The 27,197-nt window shown below is 42.7% G+C and overlaps 1 protein-coding gene and 1 long non-coding RNA gene across 4 annotated transcripts in view; one reads left to right on the forward strand and one right to left on the reverse strand.

Moving 5' to 3' along the window:
• LOC117882304 overlaps positions 1-23,435 on the forward strand; it is a 37,706-nt gene extending 14,271 nt beyond the window's left edge. The window contains exon 3 of the long non-coding RNA XR_004646970.1: positions 22,800-23,435. This is a non-coding gene — a long non-coding RNA (uncharacterized LOC117882304). The remainder of the gene's footprint in view (positions 1-22,799) is intronic.
• PPP2R2B (protein phosphatase 2 regulatory subunit Bbeta) overlaps positions 1-27,197 on the reverse strand; it is a 236,641-nt gene that overhangs the window by 75,938 nt on the left and 133,506 nt on the right. The window lies entirely within an intron of this gene.

The following is a 27,197-nucleotide window of genomic DNA, read 5'->3' on the forward strand; positions in this document are numbered from 1 at the left end:
TGTGATATAAAAACCTATGCAGAATACAATGGAATAGAACCAGTCATTTTATCTATATACCAGGTATTGTGGAGCCACAATCTAAGGACCTGATCCTGTTTTCATTTAAGCCAATGGCAAAACTCCCACTGGATTTCATTAGAAGCCTTAGGGAGATATAGTACAGACTAATGTATGTCCACAGATAGGCATGTGCAAATTCCACAGAGGTTGGTAAGAGTTGCACATCTCTATTTGGATTTGCCCACATAAAAAGAAAAATAAAGAAACATTCTGCACAACTAACAATAAAGCTCATTATGCTGTGAGCTCAAATAAAAAGGGATTCACAGTGTAAATTGGGGGGGGGGGAATCGCTGATGAGAGCATCGTTTCCAATTGAGCTTACATGTATTATAGCAGCGGGCTCATCCACCAGCCTTCATCTTTTACTGGATAATGCAATGATCAGATTTTGTTAATCAGCTCATTAAAAAAAAATTTACACACTATTGCAAAGACATGCTGGTGGCAGACTGAGTTAGGAGGCAAAATTAGGATGAACTGTCAGGAAGGAAGGAAGGACTGACAAGTACAGAATCTGACATTACTACTTGTTAATAGTATTGCAGTTTGTACTCAAATCAGCAATAATGCCTGTTTCACAATGCCCTAACCTTCGACTGATATTAAGGGAGATGGTGGTTGGGCCTTGTAGTTTTTCAAGGGCAGCTCCACTGTAACTACCTGATTGTTGTATTGATCAGATCTCTGTCATGTTAAAAGAGAGGGAGTATGATAAGAACAGAAGAACAGCCATACTGGGTCAGACCAAAGGTCCATCTAGCCCAGTATCCTGTCTTCTGAAAGTGGCCAATGCTGGGTGCCCCAGAGGGAATGAACAGAACAGGTAATCATCAAGTGATCGCCCATTCCCAGCTTCTGGCAAACAGAGAGTAGGGGCACCATCCCTGCCCATCATGGCTAAAAGCCATCGATGGACCTTTCCTCCATGAACTTATCTCTTTTTTGAGCCCTGTTATAGTCTTGGCCTTCATAACACCCTCTGGCAAGGAGTTCCACAGGCTGACTGTGTGTTGTATGAAAAAATACTTCCTTTTGTTTTTTTTAAACCTGCTGCCTATTAATTTAATTTGGCGACCCCTAGTTCTTGTGTTATGAGAAGGACTAAATAACACTTCCTTATTTATTTTCTCCACACCAGTCATGATTTTACAGACTTCTACCATATCCCCCCTTAGTTGTCTCTTTTCCAAGATGAAAAGTCCCAGTTTTATTAATCTCTCCTCATATGGAAGCCGTTCCATACCCCTAATCATTTCTGTTGCCCTTTTCTGAACCTTTTCCAATTCCAATATATATCTTTCTTGAGATGGGGTGACCATATCTGCACACAGTATTCAAGATGTGGGCATACCATGGATTTAAATAGAGACAATATGATAATTTCTGTCTTATTATCTATCCCTTTTTTTAAATGATTCCCAACATTCTGTAAGCTTTTTTGACTGCTGCTGCACATTGAGTGGATATTTTCAGAGAACTATCCACAATGACTCCAAGATCTTTCTTGAATGGTAACAGATAATTTAGACCCCATCATTTTATACGTATAGTTGGGATTACGTTTTCCAACATGCATTACTTTACATTTATCAACACTGATCTAATGATTAGGACTGTGAAACATTTTTTGGTTGACTCTGGCACAGACTTATCATGTGACTTTGGGAAAGTCAATCAGCCCCTCAGTGCATCAGTTTCCTCCATCCGTAAAATGGGATTACAATATCTACGTTATAAATGTTTTGTGAAGCTGAATTAATTAACGTTTGCAAAGTTCTTTGAGATCTGTAGATGACAGATACTATACTGTGCACCCATATTACAATCATCAAATTGGAATTGTTGCAGTGGGGGACAGGGAACAGCAACTTTCATCTCCGAGACCTGTGGCTGAGTCAGCGTTACGACTGCAAAATTAGCCATTTCCCATCAAACATGGCCCAAAGACAACATCCTCTGAGCTGGTATGCACAGTATCACCCCGAAAGCCTTTAACCTGTTACTATTTCAATGAACTCCCAGTGCAGCCTGTTCATCTCTGAGTCACTCTTACTCTTTGCAACCCTGATGCTGAGTCACCCATTACTCAGTGATGGGGGAAGGAAGCCACTGGCCTCATTTCTCCCTTATGCCTCTTTACTCTGTGTTGAAACTTTGGATGGCACCACCCTATATACTGGGCTGTGTTTACTTCTGGTTTCCAACTACCATTCGTATAGAGCTTGCCCAGACTACATTTAAGGTGCAAAATCACAGCATTTCTTTAGGTATAATCCTCCCCCACCGCCCCAGACTCTCACTCCTTCTAAGAAACAGGCAACAAATGGATACTCTTACTGGCATGTAAATTTCATGGGCAAAACTCACACTTTGGTGTAAATCGATGTAGCCCTTTTGACCGCATTGATTTACACTTGCTGTGGATTTAAATATATGGAGATATACCTATCTCCTAGAACTGGAGGGGACCCCGAAAGTTCATCAAGTCCCCAAATGCAAGCACTAGTAGATGTAACCATTTGTTGACTGTTTCCTGGAAGGAGTGAGAATCTGGGGGATAATACTTGTTCTGGTGGTACAACCAGAGCTTTGGGACCAACAAATTCCATCTGGTTCCATGAGTCAGCATCCTCAGACCTAGGCCTGTGGTTTATACATGGAATTTAATTTGGCCAGTTCTTCCCCTCATTCCCCAAGGTCTGCTGTGTTGTTGTTTTTTATTTAACCAGCCCCGACCTTTTTACCGAACAAAGACTCTGTGGATGGATGTGTGTGTCTGGCCCTTTAATGCACTTCTTCCTCCTTCGATCTTACCAGGTATGGTCCTGATGTGGGAAGCATTTGAGAAAGTATTTCAGAGAGGGAGGGGGCAATGGGGTTAATGCCTACGAGATGGACTCATGCAGAAAAGCAGAACCGTGAAAGGGACTCAGAACTGGAGTTCAGCACTAGGAGCCCCCATCTTTTTATTATTTGTATAAATCACTCAGCTGATGGCACTGCAAGCAAAGACTCCAAGTCTGCAGATGATAATAAATTGGGAAGCACCATAAATAACAGCAAACCAGGCTGCCAAATGAAGGATTTAGATCATTCAAATCCCGAGCTAGGAGTTGTCAAATCCCGTTTAATGCTGATAAGTGTGGGATAATAATTCACTGCAAACATGCCTCCCCCCTCCAGAAGTCCCTCAAATAGAGAGAGGACATGGGTGGATTTGTTGAATGGAATGGGGATGCTACACACTGACCAGGAATGGGACTGAGTTATTGTACAATAATCCCCGATGTCCTCAGCCTGCTGTGGGGCTGTAATAAAGAAAGAAGGGATGCTGCAGGATTCCATTAACTGGAGAACATGGTCTGAATCAAAGAGATTTTATGCTGTTAAAGTGGATGAAATGAACATGGGAAGGTAATGGAAAAATGAAAGGGATAAGGGGGAGGGGAATGACGAAGGGTCTGGTTGTATCCACTAACAGGACTGCTGGACACTTGACATAGATCCTCGGCATCTCTCTTTTTGCTAATCACCATCTCAGGGCCATTGAGTCTGTAGGAGGCTGTCGAAGCTTTGAGTGAGAAAGGATTTGGAAAAAAAAAAAAAAAGCACAATCAACCCTTCACATTCATACTTCGACTAACATAGTATAAATGTCAATAGAAGGCAGTTTTGGAAGCTTACTGGCTCAAAAACTCAGGAATAGCCTAAAGGTCTTAGCTAGTTCAGGAAATTGTTAGATTTTGAACTTTATTGCTCAAAAGGAGTTTTTTTCACTTCTCTCTTTTAAAAGGACATCTGAAATGCATGCGACATCAGCAATACGGAATAGAGGCCATAAGTCAAAGGCGTAAGTAGGGACGGTCACACTTTTGTAGGAAGACCATGGAAATACCAACGCCAAGGTTAAAATACTCTCAAGGCTTAATCTTTAAAAGAAGCCTCAACCTGGTCTCAATTTTGCAGGTACAGTTTTGCCTTCACAATCACTCCCAAGTGCAAAGGCATGCTCCTTATACTTCTGCCAATCCAGGTGCCACCTGGCAGGCACGACTCATTTCTCTGTGCGGGTTCTTTTCTAAATGAGCTGTGGAGCCAACCCAGAGCCACTTGGGGTGGATCCCACTTAAGAAAGCAGTACTGAGAAAGAAGGGCAATAGTGTAGGAGCTATGGTCACAATGTGAACAATCAGGGAAGTTGGAAATGATACAAAGGGTGCCCAGACACTGTGGTGAAGGTCATCATTGAAATGCTTGCAATGAAATAAAACACAAATACTTCAGCACCCGGAGCTACTGGGGTGTTAATGTTGACTTTGGGGGAGCTATTCCTCTGGGCATAAAACTCGTCTCTCCGATCTGTGCACCATATTGCGGCTCACTTATCATCGTGAATAATACCTTACTCCACCCATTCATTTCAATAGTAATTTCAGCAGGACTATCTGGCTCTATACACCGTGAGTAACAGAATCAGGTCCCGTTTACGCAGAAATAAGAGGTCTTCTAAAAGATCTGAATAATCACAGATTATTCCCCCCCAGTTTGATTTAAACCCATGATGAAATGTTAACCAGAACCGGATGGATAAAATTGCCTCCCCCCAACAAAAAGGGGTGGGTGAGAAACTAATTCCCTACATTTCATCAGGCAGAGCATAGAGTGCCTCAGAGGGTCATGCACAGATGATCTGATGCAATCAATCTTCTTCCAAACTGTGTGGTCCACAGTGGGGGGTGAGGGTAGACTACAGAGGTTAAACTGGGATCTAATGGCATGCAAAATCGTACATGATTGATCTGCATTGATTTTTCCCCACTGAGGGGAATGATAGGTTAGCAAACAGAAATCAATTCCACTGCATTAAGCTCAGTAAGAATCTGATCTCATCAGCAAAATGCCATGAAACATTATTGCGCAACCACACAGAGAACCGTATTGCTGTTCTATTGCAGAGGATTTCCTTGTGCAGACGCCCCATGCCTGCCTGGTCTCCTGATCCAAAATAGCAAGCTTTGAAGTGTTTTAATTGCATCAGCGATGCCACGTGTCACATAGCATGGTCAGGCTGTGATGCTATCTCCCACAAAACCCCAAGAGAACACCTGCAAACTCGGCAGAAAATTTGGGTCCACATCCCTGTTTCATGGCTATTATGTCAATAATGGGCTGAACAAAAATCCGGTATCTGAATTTTTTTAACTCCCTTGTGCTTTGTGAATGTTCATATCTGAAGCCAAATTTCATGGTTTGCATCCATTTCTTGTCATGGTGTCACCACATCACATGACATGCAATGGCTGATAACCCAAAATGAAACAAACCTCCTGGATCTAACTGCTACAAATATTGGCAAGTACAAAACTCGCTGCCCGGGGTACAGCAAAGAATGCATTAGTGCCACAGACCTTGGCTAGAGAGTTTCCATCTTCTGGCTCCTGTAGCACATCTCTGCCGCTTTGCCCCATGTTGCTGTCTATTTCAAAACACCTTAATCAAAGCACAGGAATATAGTTCTGCCTACTATCCTGGAAAGATTTAGTTTGCCGTAACTGTTTGAATTGAGAATTCAGAAGAGAATAATTTCAGGGAAGTAGTTATCCTTAAGCACTGCACAATTTACTTTGATGGTGCTTTAGAGAGATTTTCTTTTTAAAACCCACATCTTCCCTGCCCTGGAGAACTTGGATTCAAAGGATCAGATTGTGCCTCTTTACCACATGGCTGTGCAGGGGAATAAGATCCACTCCCCTCACCCTCCATGGCCATGTTTGCGATCCCCGCCAGCCTTCATTGCAGGTTGGCTGGAAAGTAGGAGCAGCTGGCATTCCCTCTCAGCAAATGGCTAGGGAGGGGCTGGGTATATCAAGCTCCGCCTCCAACACTCCTGCAGGCCAAAGCGAGCCAGCGCAAAGGGAGAAGGAAGTTGCACTTTTTTCAGGGCTGATGCCCTAAGGAGCTAAGGGAGAGCAGGGGAGGAATTGGGACTCTCAAAGAGTCACTGCTTCTTCCTTGAGCTCATACTCGGGTGCAGCAGCTCCACATACACATAGTTCTGCTCTACAACACTAGATCAGACCAATCTAGAACCTAAACCTGAGCAAAGGAAGGAACCGGAGAAAGGGGAGATGGGGTAGAACCAATAAGAACAGCGTGCTCCATACCGTTATCGCAAACCGCTTAGTGGGGAGCAGTAACTCGCATGCCTTCCCACTGAAGTCAGTGGCATGGCTTGTCCAGGTCATTACTGACCCCTGGAAATAAGGAGTTCAAGATCTGACCCAAAGCTATTTTGGTGTTTTTAAATCACAAACCGAGGGCAAGAAGGGATGAGGAAACAGCCTGGAGTGGAAATCAGCAATGGAAAGAGGGGGGGTTGCAAAGGGATCTGCAGGAGGAGAGTGCTCCTACTTTCCAGCCAACCTCTCTTGGCCAAGGGAGAGGAAGGGCATTTCAGGCTGAGGAAGAAAAAGTTTTCCCTGGAAAATAACCAGCCACACTGAACTGTAGGGGAAAAAAGCCTGGTCTGGCCTCTTTCCTCCCCAATGCCCTTTGGCTAGGATGAGATTTGTACATCACCCCTGCTCTTGTCCATTATCCTGCTGAGCCACGTGCCTCCGCACACCAGCATTCGAGCCTCTGAAACCAATTGCCATCATCGGGATTCATGCGGTGCGTCTCCAGGCCATACATGTGTCCCTTCATTAAATGTACCTGGTCTGTGCTAAACGGATCAAGAGGTTAACAGGGCAGGGGTCGAAGCTACAGAATTCATTTTCAATTACACTCCCCTTCCCCACTCTCCCTTGTAAATGAATCACTGAACCCTATAATTACGAAGAGGCACGCTGCACAGCGATGGGTGGCAATTCTCTGTACAATATGAACTTAGAACTGTGTTATCACCCCACACGGATCTTGGATTTAAACTTGCACTGGAAAACTCATCTTGTCTTTCAGCATTAAGATGCACAACTCGTTAGCTCTTGGATTAATGACAATTTTTAATTGGCCAGGCTATGAAAACCTTATAGAGCTATTATACGTTACACCTGTAATAACTGAACAGCATGTTAATCAAGACAATTAGTGTGAGACCCAGAGAATCCCTCTGCCACTGTGAATAATCCTTCTCACTTTGAGAGGAAAATTAACAGCTGCTTTATGGTGTCTCAAATTATCTCACTTTGTATAAGATCTGCAATCAGAGCCACATCAAGTGAGTGGCATATATCATTCACGCCAGGACCACAAAACATCTGTTGTGACGTTAAACCCTAGTATTAACGCTGACTTTGAAGCATCTCTGATGTTGGGATGGTGGAAGGCAGCACATGTTGTTCGTGGGATAAAATGGCAGTAGCGAACACTGGAAGTTTGATATCTGCAAAGAGAGATTTCTAAGAGAAGATATAAGAAGGGAGAAATAGAACAGCTCAGTTTAAAAGCATTATATTACCCCCAGAGGAAAGAACAGCCAAGGGTTTTCCTTCTAGGTTAAAGTAATTTGAACAGGCTTCTCAGTGGCTCCACAGACAACTCAATCTACTGTATTTAGCTTTTCCCCACCACCACCTTCGAGTCCTTGCAAGGTGAGGATAATTTTACTCCTTGTGCAAAGCTGAAAATGCACTTATTTTCGTCCTCTGAATGTTCCTGTCCTACTGCTATACAGCTAGTGACAGATTGTGTCTCAAGTCGGTGCTAAGATGCAGAGATGTTGTAATGGAGAAGATTACAGAGGACTTTTCCCCCCCCTTGGAGTGAGCAGTCAATTCCCTGGACTCCTTGGCCATGCTCTTCACTCCTAGGAGAGACACCTTTAAGAAACTCAAGGTATATCAATCACTATGGAAGCGAGAGAACCACAGAGTCTGCCTGTGTCCAGCAGCCTCATTAAAGAATCCCCTTTATATCCATTACAAATAAGTCACACCTCCTCTCTGCCATGAAAAAGTACAGTGGCCTGTTTGAATCCTGCCCCAGGTCAGGACTGAGAGAAGGTCAGTACTAACTGATGGCTGCTTGGGAGCCTATGTGATACAGATCGTTGAGTCTTAATCCAGTTCCTAGTGGAGAAGCATCTATTTGATAACAGCCCAACTGGCTCCCCTGTTGGTAGTCACAGCAAAGAGCAAGGACTGAATAAAACCCTAAGAGGTGGTCTCTCTCTATGCAAGAATTAAGCACACTGGTATAGTAGGAAGGATGAGAAACCAGTGCTGCTAGTGCCTGTGTCCTACCCATTCTGTAGGTAAACAGCAGATGTCATTTCCCAGGCTTATTAATCTGTCCCTTTGCATCATTGCTGAAATTCCCTGAACAAAAAGTTTTAAAATAAAAGCAAGTAGTGCAGGAAGTTCCATAGCCAATTTACAAAAGACAAACATGTGCCCAGCTGTATGCATAACAGAAAGGATTAGAAGATGCTTCTTTAATAATCCTAATTGTGGTGAGACAGACACACTGTAAGTATGCTTAGTGTAATTATGAAATATGTCTGCATAACGCAGTCAATTTGAGCAAATGAAACCTGTCATGAATCGTACAATTACTGAGATCCATCGTTTTCTGTATCATTTTGCTTCTGTACATTTCTCTTTCTATTGTTACATCTCTCTTGCACACATGCACACAGTCCTTCATTACACTTCATACATTTCTATTGATTAGGGAAATGAGAGGAAATGTGCTTGGCAAGTGATGAAAAGTGATAGTAGACCCTCTGTATCCACAGCCGCTCTTATTTATTGATACACTGTCTTCCCCTCTGCCTCTGGTAACCTGGACAGACAGTCTATCGATTCCTTTCGGTTCTGCACTTAGGAGGGTCACAAACCCATTGGCATGACCAGAGGCCTCATCTAGTCCATGCTCCAATAGAAGTGCAAGGCTGCTACAGAATATCAGCAAGATATTGTATTATCCAGTGGGTCTGATTTTTATTTAAATTCCTGGATCTATATGTTTTAAATTTTCACCTGTAAAAGCAGAGTGTGAAAAGGGTGCTGGAGATAGACAGAAAGCTTGTAGCTGGAGCAGCTGGTAGAAAAAGACTTGCATGTTTTCTGTATGGAACATATCCAGGATTTAGCTGCAATATGCCTTGTGGATGACTGACCAGAAATTCAATCCTACGCAATCATTTCAAAAATCCTTTTCATGTGTCATTAAAACAGGCAACCCTTTGCCACAGGATTTTGAAGAGCATGGGAAAGAACATTTATTAAATATGGTTTAATGTGGATTCTTTGAATATTCATAGAAAAAGATTCTCTCTTTTAAAATACGTGTTCATAGTGAATTAGAACTTCTGGAAGGTACCACAACATTTATCCAGTACTCAGCTTAACCACTGCCCAACAAATGTGTTTCAAAAACGTATCATGTCTAGAGAGAACAGGAGGAAGTATAGTCTATCCACTAAAACCGAGGACCAGGAATCAGGGCACCAGGAGTCTATGCCCAATTCTGTTACTGTGAGCAACTCAAGAGATCTATATTTTCAAATATAGGTAAATAGTGTTAGGTACTTAGAATCTCTTTGAAAAATCAGATAACTTCTCTGGGAGCCTTCCATTCCCACTGTAGCTGTTGAACTGGCTGCTTAAATCTTACCAACTAATAAAAGGAACATTAATGATCTGGAATCCTCACAAGGACTGAAGGGTGTACCGTGAAGTTTGTGTTCACCCCACGGGAATGCAAGCAATGCTTGACATAGTCCTATTTGGATGCACAGGATTTATCTATGTAACTCCTACTGACAACGTTAGACATTCATCTTCCTGTCATGCAACAGGAAGAGAAAATTTGTCTCTGATTTCTGCAGTGACTTTCTGCAGTGTGGTCTGGTGTTTAAAGTAGGGGACTGAGAATCGGGACTCCGAGTATATTCCTGGCTATACCAGTGATTCACTGAGTGTCAGAGGGAAAGTCACGTGACTTCTCGGTCTCATGTAAATTTACGCATGTGTAACATCATAAAAACACTTAGTGCTTTTCATCCATAGACCTTAAGTGGATGACAGAGGCACCAGATCAAACAGGTGCTTTGTGAGGCAACTCATTACTGTGTATTTTGAGATCACTGGATAAGAATACTACTGTATTATTCTATTCAAATCTATAGTTCAGAGACCTCATTTTTCCCACCGATGCTGAACCCCATCCCAGCCGCCATCACAGTGGGCACCATTTTACACCTGCCAATAATTGTGCCTCCAGTTAACTGCAAGTGCAAACCCTGGGAGTTAGAGGTCTATTTGACTGGCAGGTACACACAAGTAGTTAGATGTTTAGCTTCTATTACTTGCACCTATGATGATGAACTGCTGGTAAAATTATTTGCTGGTGCAATAAACTGTGTCTGCAAAAACTGGAGGCCATCTCTGAAGAGAAGGCTCTTGTAGCTTATAGTAAAACTGTGCTGACCGTGATACCCAGCTGACTGATGGTAGTATTTTACATAGGTGTCCTTACATACTGCCTTGCTAAAACCGATGGAGAACTGCAGTTAAATCAGCACTGCAGCAAAAGGGTCAGTCTATATCTGAACCAGAGCTTACAGTTTGCAACGGATGCTGCTTTTTGGTCATTTTGCTGAAGCCATCTGTTAGCTTATCGGGCAAAACCTATTGATTTTCTAAACATTTTAATTAGAAGTAACTAAATGTCAGCTAAGTGAGTTAAATTTGGAAGCAGCAAGCTTGCCTCTCATACACAGCAGCTGTTTTCAGCTTATGATCGAAATTTATCATCTTGCACAGATGTCATTTTCTTTTTCCATGATATTTCATTCTGCCAATTCGATGCATATGGCATAAGCTTCTAGGATAAATGCAGACATTACAGCATGAAATAACTTTAACAGGGAGATTTTCCTCTGAGTAAAGCGTTCTAATAAGACATTGATAACAAACATTCAATAACAGCACTTGTCAGAGACCCCTTCATTAATGATCTCAAAATACTTAAAAACGTTGACTCTCACAATATGCCAGTTGTGCAGACCAATATCATTATCCCCATTTTACCCCTGGGTAAACTAAGGCACAGTTTAGTTACTTGCCTAAGACATGGCCCATTTTCTAGCTTTTCTCAGTTTCCTCCTCAAGGACTCTTCAAGGAACCTAGGGCTCCTCCCTCTGAAAGCTCCTCCCACCCACCCTTATATCTGAGTGGATTAATGAGCTACACATGACACAGAGTCAGCAAGACACACTTAACATTTTCTTCCAGAATGCTGACTTGCTAAGAAGGTAAAGTTTTTACACAAACACTGCCTATCTGTGTTTCATGTAACTTTTCCGGGTCTTTGAAATAACAAGGCTCCTCCTGTCATGAAGTCCCAGAATAGGTTTGCTGAATATTTCCAAGTTTTTCAACTACTATGAACTATTTCTGTAACATTTGCAATGATTAATAGATGCTCAAGATAGCTGCTAACTGTTGAGTTTCAAAAATACTTAAATATCTGAATTAATGTAACAGGAACTATTCCAGATCTTAATGCCTCCAGGCTTAGAGATTCTACATCACTTTGATATCAGTTAATCTTTCACCCTCTCATCGGCTTTGAAATTCAGAATGGCCATGCCACTTCTATTTACTCTGATCTCCAGGGATGATAGGTAATGTGAGGTCTCATCCTTCAACTACCAGTGCTGGCATACTTTACAAGCCTGCTTTTTTGCACAACGCAGGAGGATGCAGTCATGGGTAACAAGCTGGAGATCCCACCCTTCTGACATACATGAAAAATGGCACCAAGAAGCTATCTTGGTAACACACCTTGGTGGACCATAATGAACAAAGCTATGCAACAGAGTATAACTGGATGAGGCATTATTTATATAGCTCTGGAAGGATGACTCCAATGAATGAAAAAGGTGGAAAAAATAAAACACACTCTAATTGGGGCACACAGTTTAAATAGCACGGTCCAAGAGACATGTCCCAATGGTGACAGTTTGTGAAGGCATATAAAAAGAGATAGCATTTGTGTTCCACAGCGCCAAGTATGTGCAAGGGATGAGGGGGAGGGCAGCACAGAAGAACAGAAGCCAGTGAATTAGTGATAAAGTGTGGGCGATGTCATTACACATGCAGATAAATGCAAAGGGAAGTATGGAATTTATTTGACAAAAGATAAACACTTTTTACACAGACACCAGCTGAGCCAATATGACAATAATCTACTTTTAAAAAACCAATACACAGAAACCACAACCTCAAAATAATGCTAATATTTGAGAGGATATGCTTAATACCACAAATCTATGTTTAGGGGGTAAGTAAACATCATGTTCTAAAGCTACGTACAGACAGTCCTTGGCGTCTGTTGTGTAGATTTGAATTTAATCAGCCAAAGATGGTTTATCCAATATCTGGAGCCATATCAAGGAGGAAGACACCAAAAAGGGATTTATTTTATTTTGGGATCAAAACAGCTGTAGCACAGGGGCACCTGGTAACACTATTAAAAGGTACAGATTTTTATGTAGTGCTTTGAACAACTAAAAGCCGTATAAAACAAGACAATGTAAAAGAGAGAAACACACCATACATGAATGCTCTCCTCGGAGCATTTCTCCCTATCCCCTTGTGGTATCATTACTCTCCTATTTCCCACACTTTCCCCCACCATTTATTCACTGTGCTATCCATTTGACGACAAGGTACTGAGAACCCTCAACTGCCACTGGCTTCAACAGGAATTGAGGGTGATCAACACCTTGCAGAATGGAAATGGAATCACCAGAAACATACATAATTTCAAATTTCTGTGTGGCTTAGTGTTGTGGCATGACATACTGTTTGAAATAAATGTTGTAAGCAAGAGATTCCAAGGTGTTGACCTGGATATATCTGGAGCAATGGAACAATTAGACAAAGCAAAGTCATACCTACAGTCTTACCAGTCAGATGAGGGATTTCAAAATGTTCTGAAGAGTGCACAGAAGTTGGCAGAGGAACTTCACACTGAAGCTGTTTTCCCACCCATTCAGGAGTCACCGAAGAAGACGACGACGACATTGATTACGAGGCATGGGATAATCCCGTAAGAGACCCCAAACAACAATTCAAAAGTTGAATTCTTTAACCAGGTGCTAGACTGTGCAATACAGTCAGCTGAAGAATGTTTCATGCAGCTCAAGGAACAGAGCAGTATATTTGGCATGCTGTATGCTATTCCAAAACTCCTCAATATACATGAAGACCTACACCAGCAATGTAGGGCACTAGAGACAATGTTGACACATGATGACATGCACAATATTGATGGGAGTGATTTAGGCGATGAACTGAAAGCCCTTTCAAGATACATTTCAGCAGGATCAACTCCAAAGGCTGTTCTGGAATATATGTGCACATATAAGATGATCACCCTCTTTCCAAATGCTTTTGTTGCTCTGCACATACTTCTAACACTTCCTGTAACAGTTGCCAGTGGAGAATGCAGCTTCTCTAAGCTGAAGTTAATAAAAACACATCTACGCTCCACAATGACACAGGGGAGGCTGGTCGGCCTTGCAACCATCTCAACAGAGCATGAGCTGGCCCAGACTGTGGACCTTCAGCGGGAAGCAGTTCAAATCTTTGCAACCAAGAAGGCATGGAAAACACCACTTTGATTATTCAAACAGATAAAAATGCCAGTGTTTACTATGCAGACAAGAAAAGTTACATTTGCTGTTCAGGCGTATGAAAGTTAAGTGTTACTTTAAAATTTCTGAACAAGGCATTTTAAGTTGTTAGTTCTCCTTTCTTGGGGGTAAGTAGCACCATGAGAGGAGCAGAACAGGAAGAAGGCAGAATTGAGACCTTTCAAAGTTTTGGCCCAAGCGAGGGGGTATGGGGGCGTCATTTGAGCTCCGTGCCTCAGGTGCCAAAATGTTGTGGGCCGGCCCTGGTTATGCACTTACACCCTGCATCTGCCATAGCAGCAATTTCAATGACTGTGGATTAACCCTCTCTCTCCATGGCAACTGCCTGGCTACCAATATTCCATGGACAGTGACAGAGTGTCAGGTCAGACAGGCCTTAGCTAGAGCCATCAGCTGCAGAGAAGGTGCATCCTGCTTCTTTAAGGGGTTACATAAGAGACCTGCATTGGACTATCGACTCCATTCTTTCTGCACTCATGGCCCAATCAAGCTCCCATCAAAGTCAATGGAAAAATTCTCACTTGCTTCAGTGAGAGCTGGACCAGGCCCCAGTACAGGACTGTCCCTACCATACAGTACATTTTAACAGTCATAATACTACAGGATTTTTAGCATGTCTACCATTTATTTCAATGGAAGTTGATAGCACTCAGCACCATGCTGGATCAGGCCCTGAGAGGTCTGATTTTTCAGGAAATTTCCCCCCGATTAATGTTTCTTAATTTAACAGACTCATTATATGATCTTTTGACCTACTATCTTGACTTGTTTTTAATTACTTTGTACAGCACCCAGAACATTAGCTAGGGGATTACAACTATAAAAGGAATACATTATTTGAATCCAATTGGGGGGAGGGGGAGGGCTTTTGGGTTTTTTAGGTGCATGTGTGCACATCCTTTAATATATGATAATATTCAGGATTTTTTTATTGCAATGATACCAAAAAAGTTAACAGTGGAAGTCTCATTGTAATCAAATATGTTGCAGAATAACTTAAATACACAGCAAAAATGAATTAAGAACATGCCTAGATAGCGTTAACTGTTCAGTAAAACCATACAGCTTTCAGACCACTAAATCCTCAGCTTTAACCTTGAGAGTTTCTTCTCATATACCTGAACAAGAAAGCTTTGTGCCTCTTACTAGAAAGAAGTAAATAGCAGAGGGTACAATAATATTTATTTTACAAATCTTGAGAGCACCCCGACACATATTTCTTCCAAAACTGATCAAGAATTTCAAGCACAAACCTGCCTGCACTGCTGTTGTCCTGATATAGATAAACATCTAATACCCAGTTTATATACCTCCTCCACAGTTGCCCAGAGAGGAAATGATCAAGTTTACTTCACTGAGTGATAAATCTCCATTCAATCTCTATCTCAAATGGAGAAGTCATGGGTCACATTACTGTTAGGATCTGCTAGGGTATGATAACAGGAATCCATCTTTAACAACATGATAGACCTAATATCTCCATGCTTAAAGATATCTACCGCTGGTATCCCAGCTATGCTGTTCACCAGCATCATTATAAAGAAAAATATACTGCTGAGCACAGAACTAGAAAGGTATAAATAAATACACAGGCAAGTGGAACCTTGTTGCCTTTGGTGAAGTCCATTTTGTTCTACCATCAGGTAACTAGGCAAGGAATTAGAGCTTTATAGGGTTAACAGAGCAAATGCCTATGGAACAGTTCAGAGAGCTCAGTAGCTTCCCATGTTTTTCTGCTGACATACCCCATGCCAATTTACTTCAAGACTCTGTGCTGACAGATACATTCAGCAATAAGAGCCAGTACAGTGGAAGCTGCATAAGGGCTTGAACCTAAATTCATTGAAAAGAATGGAAACACTCCCAGTGGGCTTTGGATTAGGTCTTCAGAGGTCACCCTTATTAGACACTCTGCTCTCATGAGACTATCCCAAAGTTTCCCCAAATATAAGGATTACAACTCTGCTCCACCTTTATTAGAAGGCTGCCTATTAAGCAAATATTTCTTAATAGTCACTTCCAACAGATTTCTCTATATTTCCTCAGTAAATAGGCTGCATTGTGACCTACATGTCATGTGACCTGAGTAAGGTGTTCTGGTCAAGATACCCAGTATCCGCTTTAGGACTCCTTGAGCCTAAGTCTGTCAAGCCTGCAAATCCAAACAGAGTTCATTTGCTTTCTGTTTAGCAAACTGCAATACCATGGATTACATCCTCTGGAGCAGACCGTTTCTTACCCCCTTTCCTTTTTCAGAGCTTCACATACATTGAAGATGTCAGACAGGATTTACCAAAAGCGGTTGGATGAAGCCTCGTGTTTTTGGGGGAAACCTCGGAATAAACCTTGGGATATAACAAGCTTCCAAATTTAGATGCAGACGTTCATTAGATCAAATTGAAAAACAAAAACCAAAACACGCTTGATCAAAGGGGATTTAATTAAGTTGATTCTGACAAAGAATTAAAAGAGCTTTGCTGGAAGCTCTATTTCTGGTGTTGGGGGCTCCATCTTTGAAGCTAAACACAGAGGGTATACGTCTACACTGCAATAAAACACTTGCGGCTGGCCCAAATCAGCTGGCTCTGGCTCGCAGGGCTTGGGCTGCAGGGCTATAAAACTGCAGTGTAGATATCTGGGCTCGGACTGCAGCTCAGGCTCTGGGACCCTTCCCCCTTGCAGGGTCCTGGAGTCTGGGCTCCAGTGTGAATCCGGACATCTACACTGCAATTATATAGCCCTGCAGCCCAAGCACGAGTCAGCTGGCCCACTGCAGTGTACACATCCAGAGCTTCCTCAGGCAGTATTAGCACAAAAGAATCTGGACAAAACCATTAGACCGAGATAATCCTGTCCTTGTTTGTTTGCCACAATACATGAATCAAAGTATCAGCTTAACCTTGTTGTCTCTGGTGAAGTCTTATTATTAGCACATGAATCACAATCAGAGTTAATTAGAATGCACTGAAAAATGTATGATGTATTTTAAACTTCTAACATCAAGGAAAAAATATAGAGGGTGATGCTATTATATTAAGTGGCTAAAGAGTAATCATTTGTTTAAGACCACAGGCTTTTTCCACAGTTCCCTGCTGCTATTTCAGAATAACTATATGGAATGCAACAGAAATGCTGGCTGTATTTTTTAGTAAAATATTCTATTTCCCACTCAGTCCAAAGATTTTCTGTCAAAGTACGAACAATTCTGTTTAACAGATTACTGGTCCTCTTAAGGAATGAGATGTGGTGATTAGGATTTAATTTTAGCATCTAAGCCCCACCCCACCCCCCCAAAATAAGAAAAGAGGGGGGAGAGTGGAAAGAGCTTTGCCAACTGGCTTGATCTGAATCAGTGCTCTGGCTTTTCCTCTACCCAGGTGTTTCTGCTGTAAGAACTGGTTTGGAGTTTGTTCTTCACAGCTTTCTCACATATATTAGGCCTTTAAAGCCCAATCCAGCTCCTGTTAAAGTCAATTTCCCATTGACTTCAGTGGGAGTTGGATCAAGCCCCGAGGGAATATCTAGTTGCCTTTAGTCTGCTAGGGTGGATTATTTTCTTCGTTGGTGTTGGGTGATGATTTTGAAAGGATTTGATTCTTCTGTTGGCAACATCCGTGTGCCAAATAGTTGCCTCTTTTGAGAGGGAAGCAGCTCCCTGAAACCTGGCCATGACTAATTTCACTCTTAGCTCATTAGAGTTCGGTCCGAGCACTAGAGAGAAATCACAAATAACATCGGGCACTTCCTGTAAAATTTTACTCTTGATATTCTCCTTCTCTCCCCTCCCCCCCAGATTTTTTTGGGCAGGCAGGAAGTGGATCAGCATCTCTCTTTCTGAAGATGATCCAGAAAAAATGATTCACATAGGAGATTAGTTTTAAGAAGGAATGAAATCTTCCTTTTCTCTCTTATTGTTTGATAATATGAGCTAACCAAGGTTACCCTCTGATTATTTCTTATGCACGTATACCTCCAAATCTTGGCAGTCTTTTCCCTATGTATTGTGTTGTAAAGGAGATAGTGTGAATAAGATAGTAGTGCATCAAGGTTTCACTCAAGCCGGATTAGTTGGCAGATAACATCAAATGAAGAAGGGGGAGGAAGAGGAAGTTGAACAGCTATTCTTACATCTCAGATCTCAAGCTCCCATTACTCATATTTCTGGGAGCAGACTTAATCCAATAGACTGGGCTCCATCAATGAATAAAATTGAAAGAGAGAGTTAAACACTTATTTGATACTTATTCATCACTCTTTGCACCAGCATAGAGATTGGGTACATCTCAAAGGCTACGATTAAGTGACTTGAAAACCTGGAAGCTGACGATACGGTATTTTCCTCTACTAGTAAAATACAATTCATCTTCTTGAACAGGTGACAGTAAGTTTCTTAGAGAATGCAACTTATTCCAGCCTTCATTTTAATGCCGGTTTCTTGACCCACAAAAGTGCAGGACTTAAATCTTGCTTGGCAGATATTTTTCCCTACATTAAAAATCCACAGGATAGAATTGCAGGCCTTCTCTTTCAATCTGGTCCAGAGATAGATGCTCTGCATCAGATGGGGACTTTCTCCCAAGTTTATCTTCTAAGTACGAGGTCTGAGCTGAAGCACCACTCCTTTCAACTTTTAAACATCACAGAGATTTCAAGCAATCGTAAACGAACTGGAAGGCTCCATCTGATCGGAGATTTTTGCAGAACAACAACAACAACAACAAAATCAATGTTATCTTCTGAGTCATCATTTTTTCTTCACAAACAGAGTCGGCTCCCAACAAAGAGCTTTTGTCCCTGAAAATGAACTCTGACTTGAATAGAATGGCTCTGATTTACTTATGTTCGAGGCTGCCAAAAAGCAGTCATTTTCAAAGTGAACAAAAGAAAAAACCCACACTGTATTATGTGCAACAACACCTACATTATCAATTACTTACTTGGTCTAACTCCAAGTGATTGCTCTAGAAAAGGTAGCAAAGCTGGAAGCTATCCACAGATGCTGCCGTATGCTATGGTGCTAGTAAGCTGGCAGGTGAAAGGGGAAGGCTCCTGAGGGAATGGGAAAGTGGTAAAATAGCAACACGGCATTAATAAGAACTGTTGGGTAGCAAACCCTCCCCTGCATCACTGGTGAGGAGTCCCAACACTGGACCTCAATCCGTCCCAAAAGCAGAACCTACATATGCAGAATGGTCCAGTGGTTAGGAGAATGTCCCAGTGGTTATGGCACTAGCCTGGGACCGGCGTTCAAGTCCCTGCTCTAACACAGGCTTCATGTGTTCCTCAGTTCCCCATTTGTAAAAAGGATTGCTGTACTTTCCTGTGTCACAGGGGACTGACGAATGCGCTCCACAATGTGAGGTGCTCAGATACGATGGTAATGGGGGCCACATAAGTACCTAGGGTACATCTACACTGCAATTCAACTGTGGTGTAGATGTTCAAGCTCAGGCTGCAGCCAGAGCTCTGGGACCCTCCATCTGGCAGGGTCCTCGAGCTGGAACATCTGCATTGCAATTGAACAGCCCCTAAGCCTGAGCCCCACAACCGAGAGTCAGCTGGTACAAGCGAGTGGCAGGTTTTTATAACTGCAGTGCAGACATACCCTTAGCTACAGAAACTAAAGGCAAAATGCAGGCAGGCACTTGCATGTGCATCTCTGTGTCAAAGCACCTGATATACATCACCCCTACTATTCCATTGCTGAAAACCCTGAGTAAGGCCTGTTAATCATTCTTACTTGTGCTAGGATTTGTAACGCAGATACGTACGGCTCACCAAGGATAGGAATAGTTAGAGTAACCTGCTATCCGCAAGCAAAAGTAAGTTACCTAAAACTGAATACTGCAGAGCCAGGACCAAATAAATACTTCTGATCAGTGGCAGAGTTGGGATTAATCTACCAATGAGATCTACTGAGTAAAAAGCAGGAAATAAGAACTAGGTATTATCATCATTATAATGTACCAAACACCTCAATTCCTACTGAAGTCAACAGAAGTTGAAGCACTCAGCACTTATGGGCAATCTCACCAGATAAAATTCTGTCAAGAATACATCTACTTTTTACCTTAGTCTACTAACAAACAAGTCTCCCAATACTGAGAGATGGATGTGAATCAGGATAGCATTAATATAAAACCTCAGATATAGCGGACAAATGCTTACCCAGATCTAACACAGGCATTATACTGACTCAGTTAGGGGTTTCATTTGCAGCAGCCAATTGTCCAAAAGCTTCTGGGCCAGGGCTATTGTTTATAGACAAGAGAAAGATTTTAGCTCTTCACTGGGGTACCCATTGGTCTTGTGCAAACATCTGAAGTCAGCCAGAGTCAGGGAACACTCTCCTCTGAAAGGAGCTTGCTGATATAGCTGGGTTTGTTTTATATTTATTTATTTTTTAATAGACTGTGCAAACTCCTAAAGACCTCTGTAATAGCAAAGATAAAGTTAATCCAGTAATGCTTTTACCATAGTAAAAAACCCCAGAACAGAAACACATTACTGTCCTCTGATGGAATTTTAAATCAGTGTAAGGGATTAAACAGTATTATCAAGCTGATGATAGTGACTTGGAAAAACAGAATGGATTATGGGTAACGATTGTGTACACCACTATTTGTGCTTAGCTCTCAGCAGATTAGGGCCCGATCCTGCAAGCCCTTCCTCATGCAAGTAGCCCTTGTTCATGACAGTAGGTGGCTCCAATGGAATGACATAGATGAAGAAGGCCTGCTTGGGTGATTAAGGGTTTGTGGGATCCATCCCTTAATTTGTCTCAGATGCTAAATACAGTTAAATGCCTATTTCGGTTTTATGATTATAGTTTTCAGAAGGAAAGCCAGGCATCCAGGCCACCAGTTTGAACCAAGAGTTTTACCGAGTTGCAAGAGGAGTATTTGCAACACTGGAAAATTCCTGTATCTTCCCCTTATTATTCTGCTCACTGAGCAACTCTTGGGTGAGATACAGAGGATGTTGTTCTCTTAATGAGACATCAAAAAGTTAGTAAGTGGAACTGGGTCAGGGAACAGGTGCAAGATAGCGGCATCAATTTAAGAGCATGGCCCTACCATCAGCCCACTGAAGTTTTCCTACAAAAATATTGAACCACCCCTCCTAGGAAACAATTCTGAAGTCATGTGGCAGAGGCCTGCTGGCACCGATAGTAATCTCAGAAAACGCATAAAGATTGACGACGATGTCATTGTGACGGCTCCACTAGCAATACAGCAGAGGCTAATAAAACCATGCAGAGCTTGCAATGTCACTTACATCAAGACACCTTGAAATTAAGAGAAACCTGTTCAAGCTTGAGACTGACTCTGCTGCATCAGCTGCTAACACATTATGGGAGATGAGAGGGGCAGATGTGTTGTCAATCAGTGTGTGGGTTTATTGTATCGATTGTCTTTGGTGTGGAATAGCAACATGACTTCTAGCCGAAGGCTTTGGAATGCATTGGCTAGTGCCACTACTCCCTTTTACATAATGGAATGGGAACTGCTCAACTGTGTGTCATATGTCCTCTACTGTAAAATATAACAGAGATTCTCCTTTCGCTTAAGTCGCATGGGACTGTGCTTTTGGAGCAAGAGGATCAGAGTCCTAGCTTTTCTGTTGCTGTGGTATTCCACATGACCACCCTGTGCAATAATACAGTGTCAACTGTGTAGTTCCAGATAACAATATTTTCCAACAGCTCTACTCATATGCATAAGCCAGCACGTGAGTCAATGCACATTTCTGGATTGTCAGTCTGGCTGATGTAATAAAGTATTCTGACAAACCCTTGCTGAACCAGTTCTAGTAGGTGTCATCAGATAATTTCCGTGTTCCACTGGGATGCTCTATAAAATTGCCATATCATGCAGCAGTCCAGCAACTCCACTGACAAGACAAGAGTTACTGTCTGATATGTTGTAATACATCTGGGTGCAACTTACCAGGTCAGTGCTATTGCCATTGTTGTGATAACGGGGCCTACACATTTATCCTAATTGTGAGTTCAACTGTATAAAGCACGTGAAGAGTTCATAAAATGTCACAATAACCTATAAGAATGAATGTTGACAGGAGAAGATACGAAAGGTCGGCAGAAAGACTGACTCAGTCCAAACGAAAAGGCCAACTAATACAACTCAAGGCCTGTGGTAAAGTCATGCCTGGTAGGCAAAAAAAAGTGTGGAACAGGAAATTAATGAACCAAAATTGGTCTGTCATGAATTAGGCCTAACTGATGGACAAAATAATGAAGGGATAGGCTACTCTGCTCATCACTCCCTTTTGGGGTCCTCAGAAAGAGACATCCCTGCCACCCCCATTGTCTCTTCTTTGTCTAATCCTGACCGAGGTCCAGACCAGACTGGGCTAGAGAGACTGATGACATCCCCCTGGCTCCAGCTGAATCCCAACCACCACTAAGGATGTGAGACTTTGCCACTGCCACCCGCCTTATGTTCTTTTCCTTCCCCACCTTATCTCCCTCTTTTGCCTTCTGTTTAATACAAGTCTGGCTTAGCTCTTAGGCCTGGTCTACACTGGGGAGGGGGGAAATCGATCTAAGTTATGCAACTTCAACTACGTAAATAACGTAGCTGAAGTTGACGTACTTAGATCTACTTACCACTACGGTGAGTCGACTGCTGCTGCTCCCCTGTCGACTCCGCCTGCGCCTCTCGCCGAGCTGGCGTACAGGAGTCGACAGGAGAGCGCTCGGGGATCCATTTATGGCATCTAGATTAGACGCCATAAATCAATCCCCACTGGATCGATCACTGCCCGCTGTCCCGGCCAGTATTGAAGACATACCCTTAGTGTTGTATATTTTGCAACACTGCTGTAAACCTGTGACCAAAGAGGCAGCTGAATGTAATACTCACAACAGCCCAATGCTTGTACAAGTTTGCCGGGTCCCAGAGCGACTGACAATACGGTAGGCTGTGCTTGTGTTTTCACTAGCAATCTCACTGAGAGAAAAGTCAACACCAGAGACAGAAGCTGCATTGTCTGTCTTTGCTGTTCTTCCCTCAAGTGTGTTTGTTTTGTTTTGTCTTCTAGGAAATGGGATCTGACTTCACCAACAGCTATGACAGGTCCAGCCCATCTCAGTTAAATTCCTTTGCTCCCCAAAGAAAGACAGTTATTGTCAGACACCATGAATGCCACCCAAAAGACTCAGACGGGGTTTTCCTTCTAAAAATTCTTTACAGCCAAAGGCAAAGAGGACAAGGAATGTCGCTAAAGTGAAAGCCTTACTTAATATTTCACATTCCAAATGCTGTAACTGTTTTTCCTTCTTTTTCTGGATCTTTAATAAAAGGTTTAAAAGATGCGTAATGGTGTGTTTGCCATGGCACTAAACAGGCTGAGATCTTTGCATGCCAAACCCCAAACCTTGTTCAAAACTGTTTAATGTTGAACAGTTACCAAGTCATGTTAACATCTCTGACTCTTTGGGCCAATATATTCCATCTATATTGATACAACACCACTGCACCACTGGTGTGCATCAAAGCTGATGAGGATTCATCGCTGACATAATGATTGGCGTTCAGACAAATGTGTTTAATTCTACCCACAGTGAAAGGCGCCACCTTTTGCTACCCATTATGAGTGAGTCAGAAGTGGCAAATGACTTGTAGAAGAGCAAGGCCCCAATATAACCGCTTGAGAGATGGTCTACCGCAGTGGTGGGCAAACTACGGCCCATGGGCCGGATCCAGCCTGCGAGCCATTTTAAGCCAGCCTGCTCCAGCCGGGGCGCTGGGTCGGGGCTGGACCACACGGCTCGGCGGCGCTCTGGCTGGGGAGCTGGGTCAGGGCTGGACCACGTGGCTAGGGCACAGGGTCGGAGGCTGCACCATGTGGCTCCTGGAAGCTGCTGCATGGCCCCGCTCTGGCTCCTACGTGCTCCAATGGGAGCTGCAGGGGCGGTGCCTGCGGATGGGGTAGTGTGCAGATCCACCTGGCTGCGCCTCCGCGTAGGAGCTGGAGAAGGGACACGCCACTGCTTCCGGGAACCACTTGAGGTAAGCACTGCTCAGAGCATGCACCCCTGAGCCTCTTATCACGCCCCAACCCCGTGCCCCAGCCCTGATCCCCCTCCCACTCTCCAAATCCCTAAATCCCAGTCCAGAGCACCCTCCTGCACCCCAAACCTCTCATCCCTAGCCCCACCCCAGAGCTCGCACCTCTTCCCGCATGCCAACCCCAATTTTGTGAGCATTCATGGCCCTCCATACAATTTCTATTCCCTGATGTGGCCCTCGGGCCAAAAACTTTGCCCACCCCTGGTCTACTGTATAGTTTTGCCCAGAAGAACCCCAATCATCAGACATAACTGGTCACCAAGGATTTTAGAGTAGAGCAGAGAAATGTTTTCTGGCTACACAGTCCAAGACAAAGCTCAGCGATCTAGAGAGTTCTTGGCTAGACCAAACAAGTATTTTTATTGAGGGCTCAGTTGTGCCACTTAGGAGCTGCACCCACTTTAGGGAACGACACAGTCTAGCCTTGAATTATTAAAAGCAGTTACACAAAAGCCTGAACCTTTAGAGGCATTCTGCATCTGTGTCCCAGCTTTTACCTCATTACTTACAGTGTGCTAATTTGAGGAGTGGCTCAATCTTTTGGGTGAAATCCTGATTTGTTGACTTCAACAGGGCCAGGATTTAATCCTTTGTGTTTAGCAAGAATGTTACCGTACTTCCACTGAATGGAATTTCCAGTACAAGTGGGCGAAGGGCGGGATTGTGTCTGAGTTATATCTGCGGACTTAAAAGACCAAAGCAAACCCTTATATTACTATGAGCATTTCAGGGTAGAAATCAACTGTGGTAAAACCTCATGCACCACATTCTGCCTCATGCATCGTCAACAAATGCGATGATATAGATTTTAATAAGGATTCCCTGTGATTATGCAGAGGCAGAAAGAACTGAGAATTGGCGCTTGCATCACTGGCAGGAAGGAAAAACCTTGGACTTCCTAACTTGGAAATCAAGCAGTCACGTGATATGGAAGTCACTACATGGAAATAAATGTTGAACCTCACAGTGAGCCAAACCCGGAAGTCCTCGCTCAGTCCAGCACTTCTCCTGACACTAACGGGGAGTTCTGTTTGATTAAGAACCCAGTAAAAAGTGAGACAATGACCTCAGGGTTTGGCCTAAAGACATTTTTAAAAAGTGGCTGTAACCTCACTTTAACTCAGCTAAATTGGAGAAGAATTTAGAAGGTGAGAAAATCCATCTAGTTCTCTTTGGGGTTAGAGCAGTGAGACACCAATTCCTTCTCCTCTGTTGATTCTACGAGAGAGGTTTCTGCTCCTTACTGAATAATACATACCGTAGGCTGCACCTCTGATGCTCTCAGTAGGAGCTTATTCTAAAGCTAATTATGAGAAAATGTATTACTGCACATTCTATTGATTCTTGGTTGTCTTCTTATCGCAAGATCTGAAACCTGGGCCTGATGCACAGTGAGGCATGCTATTGGCATTTTCAGAAAACTTGACATCTTGCATCATTGCATTATGATATCTGACACACAAAGGAGCATATTAAATGACTGCTCAGCCTGTGATAAGCACACAATTATTACTGCAGGATGGTTTCCTCAGGTCTAAAGATTCATAGTGGTAGCATTCAAGCGTGCAGAAAAGAAGATAAAATTTAATTAATAATTTCCATGGAGGCCAACAGCCTATTATAAGTATGTTCCTTGCTGTTTTCCACAGTGACCTTATGGCTCATAAACATTACAGACCGTGACTGGTCATAGGCGCATACCAAGCTTTAATTTATGGCAGTGGTTGCAAGTCATAATTAGCTGGATTTAAATGGAGTCATTCCCGGTGCTACCATTGGAAACAGTATGTACTTTGCATAAAGAAGAGGTTTTTGTTTCATTTTGTTTTTTTGCCATGCACTGTGCACAGAATATAAAATGTGATTTCCCCTGAGCTAAGGTCATGTCACAGAAGAAGGTAGATTTTTCTATTCTCTGTGTTTTGTTTCAATAAAGCGTTTGTCAGTGCTATTGTTAGCAATGAAAAGCATCAATCTAAAACATGTCTATCATAAAGTTGGTTACCAAGCGCATAAAGATCTTGAACGTAGAATAGCAATAGGACTTTTTGGTGGTGGAAGGAGTGTGAAAATTAGTTCTGATATACCAAGCAAAAGTTACTGACTTGAAATGTTGCCAACTTAAGCTCACATGGTCAACATTGAAGAGACATGTAATTATCCAGCCTCCAATAAGACTTCCACCTCAAAGCCATGAGAACAAGAATACGCTGCCTTTCTATAGCACTTTTCTGGAAAGTATTTCTATGCTTTGAAAAAATTATTTATGCATCACAACACCAGTGTAAGGTATGTACTACATTTTCCCTATTTGATCAATCAGTAATATGATGGCACAGAGAGTTCATGATTTCACTAAGGAACTTATTTATAGACACCTTAGGTGGAAACCTTTGGCCTAAAACGTCTCGCCGAAATCACCCACGAGGTGAGTGGTAGGATGGGAATCTTGAGGCCCAGACTCCTACTTTAGCCAGTAAACAAGAGTAAAAATGTACGATAAGGACAAAGGATGAAATCCTGGCTCCACCAAATCAATGACCCTTCACCAAAGTCAATGGCAAATCTCCCATTCACGTCAACGAAGCCAGGATTTCATCCAATGTTCGAGACTTTTAAAATGTATAATACAGTTCTTTCTGCAACTCACAACAGCCTCTTTTCAAATTTCACTTCAGGTCAGCCCAGCTCTCCAAAAGAAAGCTAAAGCCTATGTTTAAATGACAGAGTGAGCCGGAGTCAGACTTGGTGTGAGTGAGTGACTTCAAACCAGTTGTGAACAGCTTAATTATCTCTGCTGGGCGCAGCAGAGGTGGAGGAGCAGCCAAGGAACCACTTGCAGCTCTCTCTACCTGGAGGCATAGTCTGGAGTAGACTAAGTCTGCCTGCCTGCCAGACCATCAAATGATCTGGCCACTCATTCCACTCCTGGCACATCCCCTACATCAGATGCAGGAAAGAGGTTCAGACCTGGCTACATCAGTATTATCACATGGGGAAGTTTCATAACTGGCTACTTAAGTTAGCTAGCCATAGCAGGGCTCAGAATTGAGTCCTAGAGGTTTATGCATTTGGTCTAATAGGTCTATTTAATTAAATCCTACTAAAAAAAAAATGTAGGGTTTCAAGGTAACTGGTTTCAAGACTTGAGTTATCAAGAATACATGGCATGGTTAATATCCACCTTGTTACTTCACTATTCAGTGCACAGTCTTCTTGCCAGAAGTAAATGCCACATCATCAACTGCACACACCATTTCCTGTATCTCACAGGCGGTTTGTATTGGTCCACTGCCAGAGCTGAACTGCAGGGGTTTTGTTACAATACCTTCGGAACACACACTATAGGACATATTTTCAGCAGGCT

Source organism: Trachemys scripta, chromosome 8 (genome assembly GCF_013100865.1).
Source record: "Trachemys scripta elegans isolate TJP31775 chromosome 8, CAS_Tse_1.0, whole genome shotgun sequence".
Classification (NCBI taxonomy): domain Eukaryota; kingdom Metazoa; phylum Chordata; order Testudines; family Emydidae; genus Trachemys; species Trachemys scripta.